The 13,425-nt window shown below is 29.4% G+C and overlaps 1 non-coding gene and 1 pseudogene across 1 annotated transcript; one reads left to right on the forward strand and one right to left on the reverse strand.

Annotated features, from left to right (window-relative positions):
• The first annotated feature begins 6,980 nt into the window (after positions 1–6,980).
• LOC114189334 (U1 spliceosomal RNA) lies at positions 6,981–7,140 on the forward strand. The gene has a single exon (XR_003605637.2). It is a non-coding gene; the product is annotated as a U1 spliceosomal RNA (small nuclear RNA).
• A 1,321-nt stretch (positions 7,141–8,461) lies between these two features.
• On the reverse strand, positions 8,462–11,339 carry LOC146885716 (uncharacterized; annotated as a pseudogene).
• Between the last annotated feature and the right edge of the window lie 2,086 nt (positions 11,340–13,425).

Genomic DNA, 13,425 nt, shown 5'->3' on the forward strand with positions numbered 1-13,425 from the left:
AGGACTTGTTTTACTGAACCAAAGCTTGGACAGGTCATCAAAACTGCACCAACAGGTATCCTTTATCAATTATGATTTTAACTTACCAAGTTGAACTTTTAGTTGCCTACAATAAGTCTTTTAGTTTCTATCCAAATTTCATTCAATTTTTTCCTTTAAGTTCAATGCTCAGAATTGGACTTAAATCACAACATCTAGTACCATAAGTTAAAAATCTTAAATCCACTTAAAACACAAATCAACACTTATGCAATTTGTTTGGTTTTTTTTTTCAAAATCGCATCTTCCACAAAAATACAAAAAATATGTAATTATATTCAAATTAAAGATAATTGAATCAATAATGTAACACAAAAAGAATCCGCTAAATTGGATAAATGTGGAGAAAGTTATGCATCAAACAAGCACTATAGGTCAAAGTTATCTTATGCAATCTATCTGCTAATTTTGAAATTAAGATGCATCTTTCACAAAAATCCAAAAAAATATGTTCTTATATTCAAATTAAAGATCATTGAGTAAAGAATGTAATGAGAAAAAGGACCAGCTCAACTGGATAATTGCAGAGAAAGTTATGCTTCAAACAAACAACAAAGGTTAAAGCTGCCAGATTTCAATTTTACACTAAAAAACCATATTTTTTGCAAAAAAAAAAATCCCTCCAATAGCATCAAATAGCCAAAATTTTCAAATAGTAATACAAATATGTATCATTTGAACTTACCTCTTGTTTGATATCTGTGTGAGAGTAAAATAGAAACCTGAAAAAAGACACTTTAGAAAAGAAAAAAAAAACAAAACGTGTAGATTTTACAAGTATATTTTTTAGAAGATATGAACATATTTACAAAGGAAATGTTAGTGAACTACACAAGTGTGCACATATTTACAAAAGTTTACAACAAACACAAACTGATTACAAATTACTAGTTATATCAGCACAAATCCCCTAACAACGACACCAAACACTTGTTGACTATCGGTTAATGGGCTAACTCATCTGTCGGAACCGAGATCGCAGCGGGACGGCGAAAATAATTAAAAAAACAGGAGTCGCCACCATAGTTTATTATGGAAAACTATAGAAAAACATTAAAAGAATGGTCTTTGAAACCAAATTTGGATTCGAGAGTTAGTTACGTGTGGGGAAGGTATTAGCACCCCACAGCGCCCGTCTTAAGACGGTTCCCTCTTTAATTAAGTGTGCAAAGTAGAATTTGATGCTTAAAATATTTGTTATTCCCCAAAAAATCAAACAAAATAAAAACACAATACAAAATATTAAAGATTAAAATTATTTTTTTATTTTTTGGGCTCGACGAGGATTGTACCTCGCTCCTACGTATTTCCATTTGGAAAATCAAGGATAACGCAGTTCTTTGTACAAATATTTATTTTTTGATATTATTATTTTTTTTTAATTTTAGATTTTTCTATATATATATATATATATATATATATATATATATATATATTATTAATATCAAGAGAACCCGAGATTCTACATGATAAAAGATTTAGTTACCAAGTAAATCCGAGATTTGACATGATATTAAAAATAATTTTATAATTTTATATTTTTATTTTTTTTATTGTTATTAATTTCCTTTTAAGAACAAAAAAACCTACGAAGAAGTGTTTTGATTACCAAGCAAGTCCGAGACTTGACATGGTATGCAATACTTATATAAAAAAAATCTAAATTTTTTTATTTTTTATTTTATTTATTATTTTTTTGTTTTGAGAGAATTAAAGCCTATGAAAGAAACCTTTTTATTTATCAAGATTAAAATAGAGGGAAAGAGAGAAGTTGAGCACATCAATGACAAACCCAAAATTATCTAACATGAGAACCCCAAACACATTTAATCATACAACAGTTCAAAACGATCATACATTTGATATTATAAGATAATCATACATAGCATTAGGAGCAAAGAGAATTTACCTTAAGGTGACCCCTTTTACGCGTGCTGTAATAAAAAAGGAGAGGGGTTTTTCCAATTTTTTTCTGTGTCTTGCATTGAAGAAATTTTGTGCTTATATAGGCCCCATGGGGTACCATTGAGATCCTAATCTATAATTATTATAAAATATATGGGGAAGAAATTGGTCTTGATGAAACATATTATAGCCATTAAATCGTTGCATAATATTCACGGTATTGATTATAATTATTAACGAAATATTGCCTGTAATTACTAGAATCATATTTTATTTTCTGTCACCTAAAGATTGTGATCAAATCCTAACATATAATTCATATTATTACCAGAAATATTTTCTTCTAAATATTAAAATCGTACCATTCTCTAAAAGCATTATTATCGGAAATATTTGCTTCTAATTAAAATAATACCTTCCAAGATTGACAACGCAAAAAGACACATAAGTATAAATGCAAGATATTTATTCAAATTATTATAAAAAAATATTGTTCCTAATATTATACCCTTCTCTAAAAACATAAAATTATGAAACGTCCTTTTCTGACATGTCATGTGAAGAGTGTAAATAGCAAACAGTGGGGGTGAAAATATGTAAAACATTTGGGCTCATGAAAAGAGTGTGATAATTAAAAATAAATTAGATTCTCCTCTCTTGGTTCTTTTTCTTTTTTTTTTCTTTTTTTTCCCATGGTAGAATTAAAGTTAAAAAACCTACCATCAATCAAAACATATTTTTTTATTTTATTTTATTATTTATTATTATTATTATTATATTATATATTATTATTATTATTATTATTATTATTATTATTATTTTTACCAAACAAATGCATTTACCCGGACGAAATTGGGTGTTGACATTATCCAGCAAGTGATTTGATTCAATTATAGCATAACAAGGATGTATCCATAGGGATTTGGTTTGATAAAATAGTAATTTCTAATCTATTCAATTTTGCAATAACAAAATGATAAATTTTTGATTATTCGAAATAAAAAGTTTGAATAGTAATAAAGATAGGTGATATGTGATAACTAATAAGTGATGTTCATTAAGATCTTGGGATTGAACTTGATTTCACTCACACGAATGCACTACCCTTGATCTATAAGTTATGTTCTTAATCTTAGTAGTCATGGAAGTACTTTTAAAAGTCATTCTTACCTCATGTTTGTAGTATTGGAACTTAAGGGTGCCAGACGCATGATGATTCCCATTCAAGTGGAGGAACCCTTGCTTTAAGAACAAGACTCTTTAAACCAACTAAAATTGCATATCCATCTCTGGTATATCCCAAGCATTAGAAGATTTAATTGGATCTAAACACTAAACCAGTATTTGCATATCAAATAACCAACACATAAAACAAGAACATAATATATTGAATCAAGTGCAGTACAAAGAGTTTAGAGAACTGCCTTTGTGGCGCTTAACACCATTTATACCGCTCAGCCGCACCAACCACAATTTCCTTCATTTTACATGCAAAAACAACACAAACATATTAATTTCAACTTTTTAGAACTTCTCTACTCCTCATTCAGTAATTAAAGGTAAACATGGTTGTTTTACTAAGATTTATATTAAAATCATGCATGATAAATGTCTAAACGATATGTAAATTACTAAAACTCGACACTTATCAAAGGTGCATTATGGTCGGTAGACTATAAGGAAGTATTTGCATATTAATATGCTCATGGAAGATGAGGAAATAATTGAGTTTCATTGCTCCTAATAAAGAGGTGTTACACCACGAATTATAAAAAAATATTAAAATTTCAAGAAATAGAAAAGACTTCAAATTTTAAAAATATCAACAACCACAAAATAGTTGTTTTTTAATAAAGAACTACACAACTCTTATTTTTTATTGTGAACAAGACTAAGTTGGAGCAAATTCAATCCTTGTCAAATCCACATAAATATTTTTTTAATAAAAAATATAAAAATTGTTTGTTTGATTTTAGCAGAAAAAAATATTTTAACAACTAAATTAATTTTGCAAGTTTAATTAAAAGGGACCATCTTAGAACAAACCTAAATCCATTGTCAGATACCACTTTTTATGTAGTTTTTTCGTAGTTTTTCTTGATAAATTATGGTGACAACTTCATTATTGTTTTCAAAAGATGTCTTTCTTAGTGTCTTGTCATGAACAAGATGACAACACATTAGAGTTATGTTTGACTAAACATAACTTCAATTTGAGGAGTCATAAGTCATGTCATGTAAGCAGGACTCAGTCATGCACATAATATTTTCAAAACTTGCCAATTTTGATAATATCACACTTAAATTGCACCATTGTGACAAACTTGTCCCATTTAATATCACGTGATCTAATTTATTCATAATCTATTCATTTTCTTCCTTAATAAAGTAAGTGCAAATTATTTTGTTATGTTTAAAAGTAAATAACATATAAACTTTACAAGCCCAATTGTTAATATCAGAGGACAGTTTGGCCGAGTGGTCTAAGGCGTTAGATTTAGGCTCTAGTCCGCAAGGGTGTGGGTTCAAATCTTACACCTGTCATGTTTTTTCAATGGTGGCAATTTATCATCATTAAATACAAAAGAATCCATTAGTCCATCATCTTTTTAGCCTTCTATGGGCAACAAACAACACCTTTGTTATATACCTTCTTATTAAATAGTTTTTATACCTCACTGAAGTTCCATGAGTAGGAAACGATCTTCAAAACAATTCCATTTTTCTGACATGATTTTCAAAATGCGCAAAACTAACATCTGTCTAAAATAAATTGAGGTGAAATAAGTGCTTAGAAAAGAAAAAGAAAATGCATTTTTTCCTTTACCCTTGTTAAGAATATTTATCCTTGGTAGAGCTTTTCATGAATATGGATAATGCATGCATTTGACAAATCCAACAAAAATAATAATAATATATACAACACATTGGAGACAACCCACAGGACTAGCATGAGAATGAATTCCACTTATTACTACATTAGTTTCAGTGTTCAAAATATTTTACTAGGATCTAATTCATCTAAAGTGAGTAAAATGGTATAAGCCATTTCAATCACTAATGAGAAATTTATGTATATGAATATGAATGCAGTATCAACTATTAACGTTATTGATTTTACTCTCTAAGTTGAATGGATAATTTTAGAGGATCTAGATCCCTTTTACTACAAGTAGAAAGCAAGTAAAATTTCTGAAGATACCACAATTCTTGTCACATAAACTTTACGTCTATTAAACTAGTCACTACTAGTACCTTGGTTTTAGCCTCTTAAAAACTTATAATTTTCAAAAATATGTGAAACCATGCAAGCATCAAAATACCTTGTTTCCTCTAACATCTTACGAATAATGTAGTATTCACTTGTTATTTCTCACCAACTCATTCATTATTTTTTTTGGCAATAACAATTTCTTGATGTATTTTGGTTGTAATTCTAATTATTTATAAAAATCAAAGGAGCTTTGTACTCGTGCAAAGTAACATATGTATAAGAAAATGGTCAAGTTGGTGCAAGTGGAGAGTACAAGTGTGTAATTATATAACCTTGTTTCCTCCTACATCTTATGAATAATGTAGTATTCACTTGTTATTTCTCATTAACTCAACATTCATTATTTTTTTGGCAATAACAATTTCTTGATGTATTTTGGTTGTAATTGTAATTCTTTATAAAAATCAAAGGAGCTTTGTACTCGTGCAAAGTAACATATGTATAAGAAAATGGTTAAGTTGGTACAAGTGGAGAGTATACAAGTGTGTAAAGTCCCACATTGTTTAGGGTATATTAAGTAATGAAAATCAAGAGATATAGAAAAAAGAAATGTGTACGTAGGTCGAACATACTTACCTGGACTAAAGTAGTGACTTTCATTGCACTCTATGAACTTTAATTTACTAAGTGATTATCTTTTAATACATAGATTTTGATTCATTTATTACTGATTTTATATATAGACTTTTGTTGACCTCTCAGTTTCGAGTTTATTTTATGCAAGTAATCGATATAAACAACATCATTAAAATTTAGGTTCAGGTTGAATAAAGGTCCCCTTAAGTTTTAAGTTAGTTACTAAAATAGTCATGTGAATTTGTTTAACGGTATATAGAAGAGCAAAAAGAACATTAATATATTTTGGGGATATATTCATTATTTTTAAATATCTAACTAATGATATCACTTTTTTTATCACATTATATTATCTACAATAGATATATTCTTCTTTTATTGTTTATTTATCAGTTTGCTCTTGTGTCTATATGTTATACTCGATACATGTTCTTTCTGATTTGATTGGTGGAGTACTAAACATTTTATATGGACATTTATAAGTTTTGAAACAAAATGTGAAATCATGAGTTGAAATCCACAAGTTATGAAGATTTAAAAGTTTTATATTTATGTGTTTTCATTTTTTAGCTTTTAGCTTTGAAATAGTTATGATTCTTTAAAATTACTCTAGTTTATACATAATGATTGCATTTAACGTGGAAAAGTGTTTTCTTTATCTCATGTAGCACATGGAATTTTTTTTTTTAATCAAATCTGAAATAGTTATTCTGAATTTAATTAAAAAATTAACCTTCAAAAGTAGGAAAAAGAAGAAAGACATGCACTTTGTTTGTTGTCTATGTTGGTTTCAAGTTCTCATTTCATAGAGTGCCATGTTAAGTAATTAATTGTTTGACAACAAATTCAATCATTTCTATTTGAAATATTTAAGTTTGTAATCCCACGATAGGATTGCACTTTGCAGTTGATGTATCCTAAATGAAGAATCATTTAATCATTCTATGGTACAAGTGCAAGGTCAATTTTATCTATATTTTGTTATATTTTGTTGTTACAAGTTGGTATTTTCAAATAGTTTATTATCCTAAGCAGGAAGCAAGGTATGTTAATGTATTTGGTGGCAGAGGTGATGAAGTTAATGAGAGGTTTGTTTTCAAAGATATTTGGAGTCCCACATCACTAAAAGAGTAGTGAGAAGTGTGGAGCTTGTGGTACAAAAGAAAAGTGTGGATGGTTATGCAACATACTTACCTGGACGGGATCAATGGGTGATCAAGAAGGCCCATGGTTTAGGACAGTGACTTCCATTGCACTTGGGAAGGGTGCTGCTTTAAGGTCTGCCCAAGTGGCAGAGCCTACGTCATAATTTGTGGCAGAGGGGGTTTGCGTTCGCGCGACTCCTACATTCTAGTCATAAGTTTTGTTTTTGAAATTTAGGTTTATTAAGATTTACCTATGATCCTAAGTGTTGTGTAGTTCACGATCTGCGTTCGCGCGACTCGTACATTCTAGTCATAAATTTTGTTTTTGAAATTTAGGTTTATTAAGATTTACCTATGAAGTGTTGTGTAGTTCACGTTTTCCCACAGTCTTTAAGTTCTTCTCTGTTTTAGCATAAATTTCTGTTTGTGTTGGTTTAGTTTGTGTATATTGTTTTTGATTTCTTATATGTTCTAAGCGAGATTCTTATGTAATTATGTCATTTAATAGTACTATCCAATATAACTGTTTATATTAAAGGTTGAAGGTTAATTTATTGTAGTATTCACATTGAGTTATTATTTTTTATTTTTTTTATAGTTTCTATATTTTATTAGGTAAATTTTGTTCAATTATTAAAATCCAAAAACATTAAACCTTGCAATCAGAATGGATGAGGAAATGCAAAATCTTTCTACAACAAACTAGTTTATGTTTCGATTGCTAAACCGGTAAGGCCAATCTAGTTTATGTTTTGTTACGAAAGTACTCAAACTGATACTAGAAAAATGAAAATATATAAGATTACAAGTAATACACGTTAAAAGAACTAATGTTTTGCTTAATGGTTACTTTCTTATAACTGATTTACTTTTAATGCTCAAATACCGTATCAAAAACTCATTTTACTTTCGATTGCAAAAAATGAAAAAAAATATTTACTTTTGAATTGATTTTGGAGTTTAATGCTCACCATAGTGTACAATTTCACAGGTATATGAATGTACCACAAGTAATATAATTTTCTTTCCACACTATTCTTCGACGTATGTATTGTTTCCTTTTGGTTACAAGTACGCAATGATTCTGTCTAATTCTGAGTTAAGAACCAGAATGTATGTATCCTTCTTTGGTTCAAGGAAAATATAATAGAATTTATGGTACATGCTCACAATTTTCAGGTTGAAGGCAATGCCTCTGTTTCTTTTGGTACAATGACAACCAAGCGGATTGATGAATTAAATGCTACAACCCATCGAAACTCCTCATCCAAGTGGCATAACAAATGTCTTTGCCTCCATCAAAATTCCTCTTAATTTGAAGTTGAAAATGCATAGTAGAGAGAGGAGTGTGAGTATTCCTTAATCCTCAATGCATCACCTGTGAGGAGGAGCTCTATAAAAAGCTGCTATGGATGTGGGGAAAAACATTTGTCTTATTCCTTCAGCCTTGATGATTGGAAATATTATGCCAAACGCACACTGAAAGATATATCACTGTTAACATACAGTACTAAGATAATGATTATGGACACTGCAGAAGAAACCCCCATTCTGTAAATATGGAATAAACTTTATCAATTTCAGATAGGAAAGCATCCTGAAGCTCAGGTGGAATCTGTAAATTACACTAGATACAAAGAAGATAAAGTAGGAATAAACTTTTTTGCTTCTTTGAAACAAGTAAAATTGGCTACTATTGTATACTACAAGTAATGATTGATAAATCACAACTGGACTACACACATGCCAAGCACATGCAGGATCATAACAGATACCTGGGAAGCAACCTATGATGCCCAAATACAGATACGGACACGACGCGGACACGGATACAGAGATACGGAAAAATTCAAAAAGTATAAGACACGGATACGACAATATAAATATTAAAATCTAATAATTATATTTCATAATAATAAAAAAAAGAAACATTTAAAATATCATAATGTTTGAGTCTTATATATGTTAATAGGCTAACAATATTAAGAATTCCATTATCATCCAATGAAAAATCATCTCCAGCAATATCCCACAGGCTAGTTTCCTTTTCCTTGTATTTTGAGGAGTTTATTGAAAGAAGACGAAGATTACTATGGACAAATACTAAATCTTCCGCCCTTTTAGGTATCATCTTATTTTTTTTTAAAGAATGTATAAAAGAATAGGTACTCCAATTTCTTTCATAGCAAGAAGAAGAACATGGTTGACCAAGTAGCTTAAGAGCTATATTTTGAAGTATTGGTGCATGAGATCCATGAATAATCCACCATGACTTTGCATCCATTTTGCCTCTATCCCTTAAAGAATCCTCATCTGCAAAATCTCCCAATTTACCTAAAAAGTTTGCGAACTCTAGATTCACTTCTCTCCTCACATCAGCGTCATCAAAGTACCTCTTAAAACAATTTTTTTCCTTTCTTGAGTAAGTTCCAAATCTTTATGTGGGGCACGTCTTTGTGGTTCTTCACTTAATCATTCAGAACCTATGTTGCCCGGATACGGAAATAGGTACGGATACGACACAGATACGGACACGAAGATACAACTAAATTGGAAAAATATAAGACACGAGACACGACGTGTATATACATGTAAGTTTGAAACAATCAACTAACACATTGTCAATTAACACCAAAATGAATCTAATCTATCTATCTAATATCCAATATGAAAAAATAATGATAATATAAGATTTGTTCCTTATTTTAATTGTCAAAATCACATGAAAGATAAAAAAAATATCTTTCAAATTGGACATAGTGTATCCTACAAATATCATACGAGTGTTGGTGTCTGATACGTATCTACAATATTAAAAATACATAAAGATATATTAACATAATATTATAAATTTTAATAAAATATAGTCATAAAGTAATTTAACTACATAATTACCTTGGATTTAAAGAATGAGCAAGGCAATGAAGAGATGTGTTACTTTTAGTCCAACAATCAATCAATATTGAATTTACTACCTCAAAAAAGGATGATTGTTCAACTTTTGTCTTCCTTTCATGTTGGTATATGATCTTTCTAACATTTTCAATCATTGAGTCTCACATTTCATATACTAAGTGAAAAGTAACAATATTTGTATTTGTGTTTTTGAGAACATCATAAATAAGAGCAGTAAAAGCAAGTATGTAGTCAACCTTCATCCACCAATTATCATTCAATAAAGTTTCTTTCACAAATTGTGCACGGTTCACATTGTCCTCTTTATAAGAAGACCAATCATCACTAATAACCGTCTCTTGGAGTCCTTTCTTCAAACGTTGAGACCTTTTGAGCATGATAATGGTTGAAGCAACAAAAAACAACTTGAATGAGTTGAAGGTATTGAACATTGACAATCTCATAGAGTGCCCCACAATAAAGTGTTTTATAAATGTAGCATCATCAGCAATTTGTGTGATCAAAAAACACTCTTTATAAGTATCACTATTTCTTTCACATTTTTTTGCCACACAAATATTTTTCAATGCAAGATTCAATGTATGCACTACACAAAGAGTCCAGTAGATTGAAGGAAATTTTTCTTCTATAAGCATACATGCTGCCTTACATACAACTGCAATATCAGTTATAATTTGTACCACATTTTTTGGTCCAACCTCTATAATTACATCTCTCATGTGTTTAGCAATAAAATCTTTGTCCTTTATCTCACCAGATCCATCTATTGACCTCAAAAACATTAGACCACTCTCATTGACAACCATAAAATTTATAAGTGGTCTTCTTTGAGGATCAGTCCACCCATCAATAACAATTGTCACACCTTTATTATTCCATTAATCTCTTATGGGTTGCAAAAGATTTTCTACGTGACTTCTTTCTTTTGCAAGTAAAGGACCTCTCAATTTATTATATGTTGGTAGTACATATCCATTGAGATTAGAAGTATTGGCAGCATAAGAAAATGCACTCCTGTAGTGAGGATGTTTTGCTAGATGAAATGGTAGTCCTGAAGAATAAAACATCCTTGCAATTTCATAATCAAGAGTATCTCTAGCTTGGATATTGAAAGAAGCTTCTAAAGGACCTTTGTGTTTTGGATTAACACCACTATTCGTCTGCTTTTCTTCATTAGATAATACAGATGGTAGAGAGACCTTTTTCTTCTTTGAATTTTCTATTTTCAATGCTGCTTCATTGTCTAATCTTCTAAACTAAGTAAGTTTTGATGTAGTCAAGTTTGGACAAATTCTAACTCCTACTCCCATAATTTTTAGCAAATGAGATATTACTCAAGTGTAAGATCCATTGAATGATAAATCACACAAACTGCATTTAATCATATTATTTCCACCACCAGGAGTTTTTCTTAACTTTGTAACATATCTCCATAAAAGCTTTGTTTCATCTTCTTTTTCGATGGCATGACTAGGTATACTCATCTTAATTTCCTATAATAAAATAAATATTCTACTAAATTAATTTTTTGGGGTATAAAAAATAATAAATTAAAAAGAAATTATATAATTCAAATGGGACAAATATTAATTATAACAATAAAAAACTAATATTTTAATTTAAATGGGACAAATATTAAAACAATAAAAAGATATAATTCAAATAAAAAATAAAAATTTAAATAAAAAAATATGTTTTTCTTAACATTATATAAAGGTGTTTTAAATAATAAAAATATAGCAATAAAAAACTTGAAAACGTAAAAATGTTGTTTTCCTTCTAGTTAATTTGATTTGATAAAATTTCAATAATAGATATATTGTTCAATTTAAGGTGCAATTATACAATTAAATTACATAATTTTAAATTTAATATAATAAATAAATTATAAAATACAATAAAACATTATTTAATAAATACTAACAACGTTAAAAAAAATTGTTCACAAATACAAATATACACTATATAAGAAAAACTACAATAAATTATTTTTACATAAAAAAAACTACGAAGGATATTTATTTAAATTATAAAAAAGAAAGTTTATAAAGTTACCCTTTCAGAATCTTTTCTAGACTTTCTTTCTCCTTCCCTTGGTTCTGCAACTGTAAAGCAACAACTTTCCTTCGTTCTACAACTGCAAAGCAACAACTTCCTTTTGTTCTGCAATTGCTAACAAGTTTCTCAATTGTATTTCCTCTCAACTCAAGAGCTCCCAATCTCGATTCTTTCTTCTGTTTTTGTTACTTGTCATTATAGCATCTCATATTACTCTAATTGATAGAATAATTTGTTCTTATTAATTTTATTTTTGGTCATCATCTTGATTTTATTTTATTTTAATAGAAGGTATGGAAGATTATTTTTTATCCTTTTATTTCATTTTTTTATTTTAAATTGTTTGGGTTTATTTTGATACAATGTATGGAAGATTATTTTTTATCCTTTTATTTCCATTTTTATTTTAAATTTTTTGGGTTTATTTTAATAGAAGTATGAAAGATTATTTTTTATTATTTTTATTTCATTTTTTATTTTAAATTTTTTGGATTTATTTTAATAAAAAGTATGAAAGATTATATTTTATTCTTTTATTTTAAAATTTTTAGGTTTCCCTTTATTCTCTAAAAAATAGCAAGCAAAAATACCATGCCAATCAAATCCAATATCTAAGAACGAGATTAGCAAAACGTGAACAAACGCATCTTCGTCGGATACGCGACAAATTCTCTCAATTTCGTTTTCGTATCAAAGTTGTGCGTCCAAACAAACAAAGGTGTCCTCCCGCACGTGTCATAGAGCTGGCCGCGTCTGATCCATGGAGAAGTTCCCAACACCACGTCGTGCAGGTGTCTGTTGCGCATCTGCCTCCGTGTTCGCTGCGGGAGCAGGAAGCATCATCCAAGCACCGTGTCGGAGCATCACAAGTATTAATCACATTCAACCATGTTGTTGTAGCATAATATAGTGGAAACACACCCACACTTTTGTCATCCCTTCGGTGCCAAAATGCATTCATGTTCAAACACAAATGTTATGTCCCTAAGCAATTTAGGATCGGTCATACCATATTAAAAGGGAAATAAAGGAAGACAATGATTCTTTACTTCACCACAAAACAGAATAACTATACAATAATTGTAGTGTTCCTGTTTTTTGTCTTCAGAAATTCACACGTTTTCCTAGATAGTGTGATCCAACAGGTTTCATGTAACTATGCTCGTCGAACTTTTGACCATGTAAAAGGTTAAAGTATATTCTTTTTATTTTTATTCTGTTGTATATGGTTTTTTGTAAAAATCTTCTCTACAATATTTAATCTCAACAATTAAGGAATGAAGAGTTAAATTGGAAATTACTGTCATAATTGGCAACTACAAAAACATCCTTATTAGAAAAGTAAAATAACATAGCCAACCAGATAAACTAACATCACAAGACCTAAACAGAAACTTATGCTAAACCTAAATGACCTCAAATACATGGAGAAAACGCAGGGGCTACAAATAGATCCAAATGACAAAGACAAAAACAAAACCTAGGACTGAAATGTAGGGGTCGTGCCACTTG

This window comes from Vigna unguiculata, chromosome 6, assembly GCF_037176805.1.
Source record: "Vigna unguiculata cultivar grain cowpea cultivar isolate G323 ecotype 2 chromosome 6, ASM3717680v1, whole genome shotgun sequence".
Classification (NCBI taxonomy): domain Eukaryota; kingdom Viridiplantae; phylum Streptophyta; class Magnoliopsida; order Fabales; family Fabaceae; genus Vigna; species Vigna unguiculata.